General features: G+C 45.2%; 2 non-coding genes and 1 pseudogene across 2 annotated transcripts; all 3 read left to right on the top strand.

Moving 5' to 3' along the window:
• Positions 1–5,041: 5,041 nt before the first annotated feature.
• Positions 5,042–6,965, top strand: LOC126877870 (small subunit ribosomal RNA). The gene has a single exon (XR_007695411.1). It is a non-coding gene; the product is annotated as a small subunit ribosomal RNA (ribosomal RNA).
• A 3,386-nt stretch (positions 6,966–10,351) lies between these two features.
• Positions 10,352–10,506, top strand: LOC126877868 (5.8S ribosomal RNA). Its single transcript, XR_007695409.1, has one exon. It is a non-coding gene; the product is annotated as a 5.8S ribosomal RNA (ribosomal RNA).
• A 1,937-nt stretch (positions 10,507–12,443) lies between these two features.
• Positions 12,444–12,500, top strand: part of LOC126877873 (large subunit ribosomal RNA) — a 5,514-nt pseudogene continuing 5,457 nt past the window's right edge.

The following is a 12,500-nucleotide window of genomic DNA, read 5'->3' on the forward strand; positions in this document are numbered from 1 at the left end:
ACGAAAGTACCGAAAGTTCAACTCGAAATAACTCGCTAAAAAGCGTTATAACGTATCGAAATTTTGCGTGAAATCGTTACGTTTCGACGAAATCTAGTCGAAAGTAGCGATTTCACTTTATTTTTTTAAAAAATTTCATCCTCCGGACCAACGTGACCGGGACGTTGGAACTTAGAATTTTTTCGCCCCGTTACGAAAGTACCGAAAGTTCAACTCGAAATAACTCGCTAAAAAGCGTTATAACGTATCGAAATTTTGCGTGAAATCGTTACGTTTCGACGAAATCTAGTCGAAAGTAGCGATTTCACTTTATTTTTTTGAAAAATTTCATCCTCCGGACCAACGTGACTGGGACGTTGGAACTTAGAATTTTTTCGCACCGCTACGAAAAGGCCGAAAGATCCCCTCCAAATAACTCGTTAAAAAGTGTTATAACGTACGAATATTTTTCAAGAAATCGTTATAACTCGATAAAATACGTCGGGATTAAGCGTTTATATCGTCGGCAGACGGATATAAAAACGTTTGGACCGACACGACCGGTCGTTGGAACATAGAAAAATTCCGAGCCGGTACGTTGGGACTTAGAAAAATTCCGAGGGCGAAAAAGTTTTTTCGAGTTTATTCGTTAAAAAGCGTTACAAGGTATGAATTTTTTTGCATAAATCGACGTAACTCGACGAAATACGTCGGGATTAATGGTTTATTTCCGTCCGAGAACGATTTTTAAAAACGGACCTATGCGGCCGGTCGTTCGTACTTGGAAAATTTTCGGACCGAACACTCTTTTTCGATTAATTCGTTAAAAAGCGTTATAACGTACGAATATTTTTCAAGAAATCGTTATAACTCGATAAAATACGTCGGGATTAAGCGTTTATATCGTCGGCAGACGGATATAAAAACGTTTGGACCGACACGACCGGTCGTTGGAACATAGAAAAATTCCGAGCCGGTACGTTGGGACTTAGAAAAATTCCGAGGGCGAAAAAGTTTTTTCGAGTTTATTCGTTAAAAAGCGTTACAAGGTATGAATTTTTTTGCATAAATCGACGTAACTCGACGAAATACGTCGGGATTATGGTTTATTTCCGTCCGAGAACGATTTTTAAAAACGGACCTATGCGGCCGGTCGTTCGTACTTAGAAAATTTTCGGACCGAACACTCTTTTTCGATTAATTCGTTAAAAAGCGTTATAACGTACGAATATTTTTCAAGAAATCGTTATAACTCGATAAAATACGTCGGGATTAAGCGTTTATATCGTCGGCAGACGGATATAAAAACGTTTGGACCGACACGACCGGTCGTTGGAACATAGAAAAATTCCGAGCCGGTACGTTGGGACTTAGAAAAATTCCGAGGGCGAAAAAGTTTTTTCGAGTTTATTCGTTAAAAAGCGTTACAAGGTATGAATTTTTTTGCATAAATCGACGTAACTCGACGAAATACGTCGGGATTAATGGTTTATTTCCGTCCGAGAACGATTTTTAAAAACGGACCTATGCGGCCGGTCGTTCGTACTTAGAAAATTTTCGGACCGAACACTCTTTTTCGATTAATTCGTTAAAAAGCGTTATAACGTACGAATATTTTTCAAGAAATCGTTATAACTCGATAAAATACGTCGGGATTAAGCGTTTATATCGTCGGCAGACGGATATAAAAACGTTTGGACCGACACGACCGGTCGTTGGAACATAGAAAAATTCCGAGCCGGTACGTTGGGACTTAGAAAAATTCCGAGGGCGAAAAAGTTTTTTCGAGTTTATTCGTTAAAAAGCGTTACAAGGTATGAATTTTTTTGCATAAATCGACGTAACTCGACGAAATACGTCGGGATTAATGGTTTATTTCCGTCCGAGAACGATTTTTAAAAACGGACCTATGCGGCCGGTCGTTCGTACTTAGAAAATTTTCGGACCGAACACTCTTTTTCGATTAATTCGTTAAAAAGCGTTATAACGTACGAATATTTTTCAAGAAATCGTTATAACTCGATAAAATACGTCGGGATTAAGCGTTTATATCGTCGGCAGACGGATATAAAAACGTTTGGACCGACACGACCGGTCGTTGGAACATAGAAAAATTCCGTGACCGGTACGTTGGGACTTAGAAAAATTCCGAGGGCGAAAAAGTTTTTTCGAGTTTATTCGTTAAAAAGCGTTACAAGGTATGAATTTTTTTGCATAAATCGACGTAACTCGACGAAATACGTCGGGATTAATGGTTTATTTCCGTCCGAGAACGATTTTTAAAAACGGACCTATGCGGCCGGTCGTTCGTACTTAGAAAATTTTCGGACCGAACACTCTTTTTCGATTAATTCGTTAAAAAGCGTTATAACGTACGAATATTTTTCAAGAAATCGTTATAACTCGATAAAATACGTCGGGATTAAGCGTTTATATCGTCGGCAGACGGATATAAAAACGTTTGGACCGACACGACCGGTCGTTGGAACATAGAAAAATTCCGAGCCGGTACGTTGGGACTTAGAAAAATTCCGAGGGCGAAAAAGTTTTTTCGAGTTTATTCGTTAAAAAGCGTTACAAGGTATGAATTTTTTTGCATAAATCGACGTAACTCGACGAAATACGTCGGGATTAATGGTTTATTTCCGTCCGAGAACGATTTTTAAAAACGGACCTATGCGGCCGGTCGTTCGTACTTAGAAAATTTTCGGACCGAACACTCTTTTTCGATTAATTCGTTAAAAAGCGTTATAACGTACGAATATTTTTCAAGAAATCGTTATAACTCGATAAAATACGTCGGGATTAAGCGTTTATATCGTCGGCAGACGGATATAAAAACGTTTGGACCGACACGACCGGTCGTTGGAACATAGAAAAATTCCGAGCCGGTACGTTGGGACTTAGAAAAATTCCGAGGGCGAAAAAGTTTTTTCGAGTTTATTCGTTAAAAAGCGTTACAAGGTATGAATTTTTTTGCATAAATCGACGTAACTCGACGAAATACGTCGGGATTAATGGTTTATTTCCGTCCGAGAACGATTTTTAAAAACGGACCTATGCGGCCGGTCGTTCGTACTTAGAAAATTTTCGGACCGAACACTCTTTTTCGATTAATTCGTTAAAAAGCGTTATAACGTACGAATATTTTTCAAGAAATCGTTATAACTCGATAAAATACGTCGGGATTAAGCGTTTATATCGTCGGCAGACGGATATAAAAACGTTTGGACCGACACGACCGGTCGTTGGAACATAGAAAAATTCCGAGCCGGTACGTTGGGACTTAGAAAAATTCCGAGGGCGAAAAAGTTTTTTCGAGTTTATTCGTTAAAAAGCGTTACAAGGTATGAATTTTTTTGCATAAATCGACGTAACTCGACGAAATACGTCGGGATTAATGGTTTATTTCCGTCCGAGAACGATTTTTAAAAACGGACCTATGCGGCCGGTCGTTCGTACTTAGAAAATTTTCGGACCGAACACTCTTTTTCGATTAATTCGTTAAAAAGCGTTATAACGTACGAATATTTTTCAAGAAATCGTTATAACTCGATAAAATACGTCGGGATTAAGCGTTTATATCGTCGGCAGACGGATATAAAAACGTTTGGACCGACACGACCGGTCGTTGGAACATAGAAAAATTCCGAGCCGGTACGTTGGGACTTAGAAAAATTCCGAGGGCGAAAAAGTTTTTTCGAGTTTATTCGTTAAAAAGCGTTACAAGGTATAAATTTTTTTACGGGAATCGTTCTATCTCTATTAAATACGTCGGGATTAAACATTTTTATCGATTTTTTCAAAAAATTAGCGTTCGTCGAACTGACACGACTGGGATATTTTTCTAATTTTTTCGTTAATTAACGTTACAAGGTATATATTTTTTTGCATATTTCTACTTATTTTAACGTATTGTAATTGATTATAAACTTATTTTTTGTCCGTATTCGATAAAAGAGTATGTTTACTGATGCAATTTTTCGGTGAAAAAAAAAATTAATTTTTTGGTAAAAATGCATTTCTATTATGTTAATAAAACGTCTGGTAATGTATTTCGATGGTTGGATATTGGCTTTGTATAGTAGTGATCGAGCGTTCGCGAGACTAAGTTCCAGCGTCCCTTCCGAACGGTACGTTGCTACGGAGGTTTTGCACCGTAAGCGCGCGGCCGCTAGCCCGGCCGGCGCCGGCCTTCCGGCTGGCGCTTTCGTATCTATAAGAGAGACGTCGAGCCGGACGGTTCGGTCGGAACAGCGTTGAGCGCGTGGCTATTCTACGGCCTCGGTTGAGAATTCAGTCACCGCTCCTCGAGTCTTAGTGTATTTTACGCTATTTCTCGACTGTTCCTCCGTTCTCGTTCTGGTTTTTTCTCTACACTGCTGCGCCGCGGGTCGCTGTCCTGGACGTAATGACCAAATATCGTGGCAAGGTTCCCCTGAGTCGGGAAGCTGGTGACCTGTGTGTACGTATTCTAACAAAAATTGTTAGATGCGTGTGTGCTTGTACTAACTGAGCATCGATTCATTCAAAAGAGTATAACCGTCTGCTTTCTATAAAAACTTCTGCTTTCGCAGAAGTATCCGATGAGGCGGTAGGAGCGTACTATCTTTGCGTAGTATGTCTTCTGCCGAAAATGTTCTACCGATTGAAAGAATATTCTTACGGTATGTCCAGCGCGACGCACTGGGATACGCGCTTGTTCGTTCAGCGTGAGGTGCGTATACGTGCTTTACCGCTAAGATATTCTAATAAGTCTTTTTACACGAAGACAGCATTATGGAAATGTTCCTTTAGAAGTACGATTCTAAACATTTTATATAAGACTATGAGAAAGAGAGAGAGAGAAGAGAGGAGGTGGAGTTGAGAATTACAAAGTGGCTGCGAGCGGCGTTCGAAGATTATTACTGAACTATGGGTGTATCTCGAACGTCGCTAGGAGATATATTTTATAGATATATCTATCTTAAGAACGAAAAGTCTCGTCGTACGGTGCTTACGTCCCACCTACGACACGAAGAGAACTTAAACGAAATTTATAAGAATTGTTATACGAATAAGATCCCTGGTTGATCCTGCCAGTAGTCATATGCTTGTCTCAAAGATTAAGCCATGCATGTCTCAGTACATGCCGCATTAAGGTGAAACCGCGAATGGCTCATTAAATCAGTTATGGTTTCTTAGATCATACCTACATTTACTTGGATAACTGTGGTAATTCTAGAGCTAATACATGCAAACAGATTCCGACCAGAGATGGTAGGAATGCTTTTATTAGATCAAAACCAATCGGTGGCGGATGGCTCGTCTGTCCGTCCATCGTTTGTTTTGGTGACTCTGAATAACTTTGTGCTGATCGCTATGGTCATCTAGCACCGGCGACGCATCTTTCAAATGTCTGCCTTATCAACTGTCGATGGTAGGTTCTGCGCCTACCATGGTTGTAACGGGTAACGGGGAATCAGGGTTCGATTCCGGAGAGGGAGCCTGAGAAACAGCTACCACATCCAAGGAAGGCAGCAGGCGCGCAAATTACCCACTCCCGGCACGGGGAGGTAGTGACGAAAAATAACGATACGGGACTCATCCGAGGCCCCGTAATCGGAATGAGTACACTTTAAATCCTTTAACGAGGACCAATTGGAGGGCAAGTCTGGTGCCAGCAGCCGCGGTAATTCCAGCTCCAATAGCGTATATTAAAGTTGTTGCGGTTAAAAAGCTCGTAGTTGAATCTGTGTGTCACAGTGTCGGTTCACCGCTCGCGGTGTTTAACTGGCATTATGTGGTACGTCCTATCGGTGGGCTTAGCTCCTCGCGGGCGGTCCAACTAATATCCCATCGCGGTGCTCTTCACTGAGTGTCGAGGTGGGCCGATACGTTTACTTTGAACAAATTAGAGTGCTTAAAGCAGGCTACCTTCGCCTGAATACTGTGTGCATGGAATAATGGAATAGGACCTCGGTTCTATTTTGTTGGTTTTCGGAGCCCCGAGGTAATGATTAATAGGGACAGATGGGGGCATTCGTATTGCGACGTTAGAGGTGAAATTCTTGGATCGTCGCAAGACGGACAGAAGCGAAAGCATTTGCCAAAAATGTTTTCATTAATCAAGAACGAAAGTTAGAGGTTCGAAGGCGATCAGATACCGCCCTAGTTCTAACCATAAACGATGCCAGCCAGCGATCCGCCGAAGTTCCTCCGATGACTCGGCGGGCAGCTTCCGGGAAACCAAAGCTTTTGGGTTCCGGGGGAAGTATGGTTGCAAAGCTGAAACTTAAAGGAATTGACGGAAGGGCACCACCAGGAGTGGAGCCTGCGGCTTAATTTGACTCAACACGGGAAACCTCACCAGGCCCGGACACCGGAAGGATTGACAGATTGATAGCTCTTTCTTGATTCGGTGGGTGGTGGTGCATGGCCGTTCTTAGTTGGTGGAGCGATTTGTCTGGTTAATTCCGATAACGAACGAGACTCTAGCCTGCTAAATAGACGTAACTTATGGTATCTCGAAGGCCCCCGGCTTCGGTCGGTGGGTTTTTACTACCAACGTACAAACAAATCTTCTTAGAGGAACAGGCGGCTTCTAGCCGCACGAGATTGAGCAATAACAGGTCTGTGATGCCCTTAGATGTTCTGGGCCGCACGCGCGCTACACTGAAGGAATCAGCGTGTTTTCCCTGGCCGAAAGGCCCGGGTAACCCGCTGAACCTCCTTCGTGCTAGGGATTGGGGCTTGCAATTATTCCCCATGAACGAGGAATTCCCAGTAAGCGCGAGTCATAAGCTCGCGTTGATTACGTCCCTGCCCTTTGTACACACCGCCCGTCGCTACTACCGATTGAATGATTTAGTGAGGTCTTCGGACTGGTGCGCGGCCAATGTGATAAGCATTGCCGATGTTACCGGGAAGATGACCAAACTTGATCATTTAGAGGAAGTAAAAGTCGTAACAAGGTTTCCGTAGGTGAACCTGCGGAAGGATCATTAACGATACGATACCAAAAGAATTTGACTTGAACACATATAAAAACTATGAAATATATATCACAATGGTCGGTAAGGAGCCGTACTCCTCCTGTATCGACGAAAGTATATACGACGTATTAACAAGCTATATACTTTAACAAACGAAAACGCCAGGGAGCTTGGCAACCTCCGTTGGCACGAATAGAAATATTCTTAAGGAGGAGACGACCCTCCAGCTACGGAATTATACGAAGAGAAGGTGGCACTCTCTCTCGATCATCGGGATGAAGAGATATATATATACAAGTATAAAAACGAAATGCGAATGAAACTTATTCGAGGCGCCTGCGTGAGGTCGTAAACAGAAAGACCCGCCGTCTCCGAATAAAACATATAACATATAATATATATATATATGAAATTCTAATAAAAGGGAACTCTAGCTTCGAAAGAGCCAACAAAAGTTAAGGCTCGATATCAAACGAAAAAATTACGATGGAAACCAGGTGTAAAGAGAAATGCAGTCGTGGCGCCTGCGAGAGGCCGTACACAGAAAGACCCGCCGTCACGATCTCGTATTTCGTATTTGCATCGTGGAAACCGTACAAACGAAATATAAAAGTCCATGCAAACTAATAAGAAAATCTCTAAAGTGCCTCGTGTCGGAGTGATCATGCTCGCCTATTCTCTTCTATGTTTCGTGGTCTGTGTTGCGTTTGTTCTCCTCCTAGCAACGGGACATATCGAAGACTCCTCTTTGGGATCGAACGAAGCGTCTAGAACGAGTCGACGAGAGCGAAAGAACTTGTAGCGAGTCGCGCAGAGCGAAAGGATACCGATATACATCTTCGAAGGTTCTCTTCGAAGATCCATGGATACCTTCTGCGTCGACTTCTCTCGTCTCTTTCATCGAAACTCTCGTCGTTCTCGAAACGTGCTTCCTACCCAAAGGGCGTGTGCTCTTCGTATGTCGTTTCGTTCGAAATAACGAAACCACGTGTAACATACTCGTGGATCGGGTAACCTAGAACGAAGACGCATCGCGTGGATGTTGGCCCGCTATGCGACGATGACCGATGATGATGATGATGATGATGATGATGATATGATGATGATGTCGATGTCGACGACGACGACGATGAAGACGATGTGTAGCAACGATTCGTAACTAGTCTAGCCGAAGTTCGTTCAGAGGGGAACGCCGCCGGCTTCGAAGCCTCGATGTCGTGAGTCGGACACCCGTGCCGTCGCTAGAGTTTTTCAAACTCTGCTTCTGGATATTGGGACGAAAGACCGCTCGAGGACGACGACAGCCGTGCGTGCGTATCCCATCGAATTTTTTTTACACCACCTGAACGAGACTAAAGTTTCGTCTAGTTGATCGTCTACCGTCGCATAATGTATATTATATACCGTTCAGAGGGGACCGGCTGTCTATCCTCGTTGTCGTGAGTCGGACACCCGTGCCGTCGCTAGAGTTTTTCAAACTCTGCTTCTGGATATCGGGACGAAAGACCGCGCGAGGACGACGGATGCGAGTCCCATCGAATTTTTGACTTACACACTACCTGAACGAGACTTAAAGTTTCATATTATATACCGTTCAGAGGGGACCGGCTGTCTATCCTCGTTGTCGTGAGTCGGACACCCGTGCCGTCGCTAGAGTTTTTCAAACTCTGCTTCTGGATATCGGGACGAAAGACCGCGCGAGGACGACGGATGCGAGTCCCATCGAATTTTTGACTTACACACTACCTGAACGAGACTTAAAGTTTCATATAATATACCGTTCAGAGGGGACCGGCTGTCTTTCCTCGTTGTCGTGAGTCGGACACCCGTGCCGTCGCTAGAGTTTTTCAAACTCTGCTTCTGGATATCGGGACGAAAGACCGCGCGAGGACGACGGATGCGAGTCCCATCGAATTTTTTATTTACACACTACCTGAACGAGACTTAAAGTTTCATCCAGTTTGTCGTCTATCATCGCATATATAATATACCGTTCAGAGGGGACCGGCTGTCTATCCTCGTTGTCGTGAGTCGGACACCCGTGCCGTCGCTAGAGTTTTTCAAACTCTGCTTCTGGATATCGGGACGAAAGACCGCGCGAGGACGACGGATGCGAGTCCCATCGAATTTTTGACTTACACACTACCTGAACGAGACTTAAAGTTTCATATAATATACCGTTCAGAGGGGACCGGCTGTCTTTCCTCGTTGTCGTGAGTCGGACACCCGTGCCGTCGCTAGAGTTTTTCAAACTCTGCTTCTGGATATCGGGACGAAAGACCGCGCGAGGACGACGGATGCGAGTCCCATCGAATTTTTGATTTACACACTACCTGAACGAGACTTAAAGTTTCATCCAGTTTGTCGTCTATCATCTCATATATAATATACCGTTCAGAGGGGACCGGCTGTCTATCCTCGTTGTCGTGAGTCGGACACCCGTGCCGTCGCTAGAGTTTTTCAAACTCTGCTTCTGGATGTTGGGACGAAAGACCGCGCGAGGACGATGGATGCGTGTCCCATCGAATTTTTGATTTACAAGACACACACTACCTGAACGAGACTAAAGTTTCATCGAGTTTATCATCGCATAACCCGTTCGGAGGGGACCGGCTGTCTATCCTCGTTGTCGTGAGTCGGACACCCGTGCCGTCGCTAGAGTTTTTCAAACTCTGCTTCTGGATATCGGGACGAAAGACCGCGCGAGGACGATGGCTGCGAGTCCCATCGAATTTTTGTTTTTTTTTTTTTTTTTAAAGAAAAAACACCACCCGAACGGAGATGTGTTCTATCTTTCGTCGATTTTTCATGCTTTCAGTCGGTCGCGTGGTCGCCATCCGTTCGGAGGGGATCGCCGGCTTCGAAACCTCGATGTCGTGAGTCGGACACCCGTGCCGTCGCTAGAGTTTTTCAAACTCTGCTTCTGGATATTGGGACGAAAGACCGCTCGAGGCGGACGGCCGCGCGAATCCCATCGAATCTTTACTATCACCCGAACGATGGAGAGATGCACGCGCGCTGTTTCTTGAATAATTGGACGAGAGAGTAGAATCAAACACATATATAACATGGGCTAGCCACCGTGCTTACTCGTTCGCGAGATCGTGTGCTGTACAGAGGATTCAGAATCGGGTGTATATATCCCCGTCGTTTCCTGACGAACGGAGCTTCGATCTCGATGGTTGTTATATATCATAATGTACTTTACGCCCGGCCGGCGAACGCGCGTATCTTCGCGCGTTCGTCGTTTTCTTTTTTTTTCGAACGTTTTTGTGTCGTCAATCCTATGGCGACTTCTGCGCGTTCGATTCCCGTTGGTCGAACGTGACGGAACTCGGCTTCGCTAGAACCGAGAAGAGTACATTTGAGTATTGAACTGTTGTAAATTTATAAAAGATTACCCTGAACGGTGGATCACTTGGCTCGTGGGTCGATGAAGAACGCAGCTAATTGCGCGTCAACGTGTGAACTGCAGGACACATGAACATCGACATTTCGAACGCACATTGCGGTCCACGGATACAATTCCTGGACCACGCCTGGCTGAGGGTTGCTCACGTAAACCTAAGACTGCTTGCGTTGCGTATCGTTACTCTCCGTATCTGTCTCTCTCTGTCCCTTCTTGCCTTAACAACCCGCCGTCGTTCTTCTTTATATAAGAGAACGTTTCAGAGTCGGACGAAGGTACAAGAACGAGGATACGAATAAGAGCGGACGGAGAGAACATACGCGACGTACGAGCGATTGTTGGACGCTCGTCGGCGTTCGTCGCGGTCGTGCAGAGACCGTGCAAGTCGTACGCATGCTCGATATATAATCTATCGTGTTCACGGGAGACTACGAAACTCTACCTCTGTCTCTCTCTGTCCCTTCTTGCCTTGACAACCCGCCGTCGTTCTTCTTAAAAATTATAAGAGAACGTTTCAGAGTCGGACGAAGGTATACGAAGGGATACGAATAAGAGCGGAGAGAACCGGTCACGGACCTGCGTGAGTGCTCGCGGCGTCGTGAGTCGTCCTTACGAGGGCGACCGCCCGCTTATGCACCGCTTCGTGTATCGGTTATCGAACGTATATACTCGTAGTGTTCTCCTCGTGACCGATTTTTTTTTCATATCAGGCGATATATGCTACGTTTGCCGGTGTTCGACGCACGAAGGTCCGCGCCCCCGACGTCGTCTTAAAAGAATATTATATTTGGCGAGACTGAGAGAGAAAGCAAATATGGGAACTCGGTCGAGAGAGGAGAGAAGAGAGAACCAAAAAAAAAACCTAAACTCGATGGCGTGCGAAACTTTGCCATAATCTACCGTCTTTTCTTAAGACTCTCGTACAGCCCCAGGGATCGAATGCCCACTCCGTCTCTTCGCGAAAGCGACTGACAACAACGAGGACCGTCGCATCGATGGGTCGTCGTTGCGTTTTACACGCTCTGTGCTTTTTTACAAGCCCCGAAAGTATCAGCCGTAGATCCGGGAACGCACACGCGAGATTTCTTCGAGCGCTCTGACGACTTAGGGAGGTATGATCCCCAGCGTCGCGCGGAGATCGGAGAGTACACGTACTCGTATCGGGACGAATTTTCCCCGTCGTCGTGTATCTCTCTGCCCGCGCGCCTGGCTCCCGAAAAGCCACGTTCGTCGGAAATCTTACATATTATATATGTAACGCGTGTGCGAACTAGCGTGTGTCTAAGATCGGCTATACACGGGTGCTGCTGTAACTACAAGCTCGAGGTGTTTTCCGCAGCGTTTCTGTACCCGAGGAAGATGCGCATGTGAGTCCGTTACGAAGTTGTTCGTACGGTCGTCGTCGTCGGAGAGATCGTAGACGAGGAAGAAGACGATCCCCTTTGGCGAGGCTCGAGAAAAAAACTTTGAGAGAGACGAGGTATACACGCGCGTACGACTATGTCGTGCGCGCGTGTGATTTTTTTTTTATGGCAATTCGACGCTTCGAGAATAGAGAAAAGAGAGTGTTGGTCATCCCATGCCTCTTCGTCGTCTATCGCTGGACCGCGCATCCTAACGTCGCGCCGGTCGTCCAGTCCCCGAACACACACACCCACCCGACGGTACGTCTCGCTCGCTTTTTCACTTGCGTGAGTTCCCGTACCGGGAACCGCTGGAATCGTCGAGAGAAGAGAAACGGCTGTAGGAGAAAAAGAGGACGGACGTTAAAAACCGGACGATCGTTACACGGATGTCTTGCGTGAGTCTTAGCTCGAACATGATACGACGAACGAAGTTTGGCACTTTGGCGAGATGCATAAAACGCTCGTACATACATACATACATATATATTGTATATCGAATAGAGAGTGTTCTCCTTCTATTCGAATTTTTTTTCTCTTTGAGGCGATTTTCGCACAGAGAAATACACACACACACACCACCTTCTCTCGCACCGAATCTTTCCGAGCTTTCGTTTTCTACGAGTCTACGCAAAACACGACACGAACGAATTTTCGTTTCGCGTCGTGACGTTGAAGCGACCTCAGAGTAGGCGAGATCACCCGCTGAATTTAAGCATATTACTAAGCGGAGGA

Source organism: Bombus huntii, unplaced genomic scaffold (genome assembly GCF_024542735.1).
Source record: "Bombus huntii isolate Logan2020A unplaced genomic scaffold, iyBomHunt1.1 ctg00000265.1, whole genome shotgun sequence".
In the NCBI taxonomy this organism is placed as follows: domain Eukaryota; kingdom Metazoa; phylum Arthropoda; class Insecta; order Hymenoptera; family Apidae; genus Bombus; species Bombus huntii.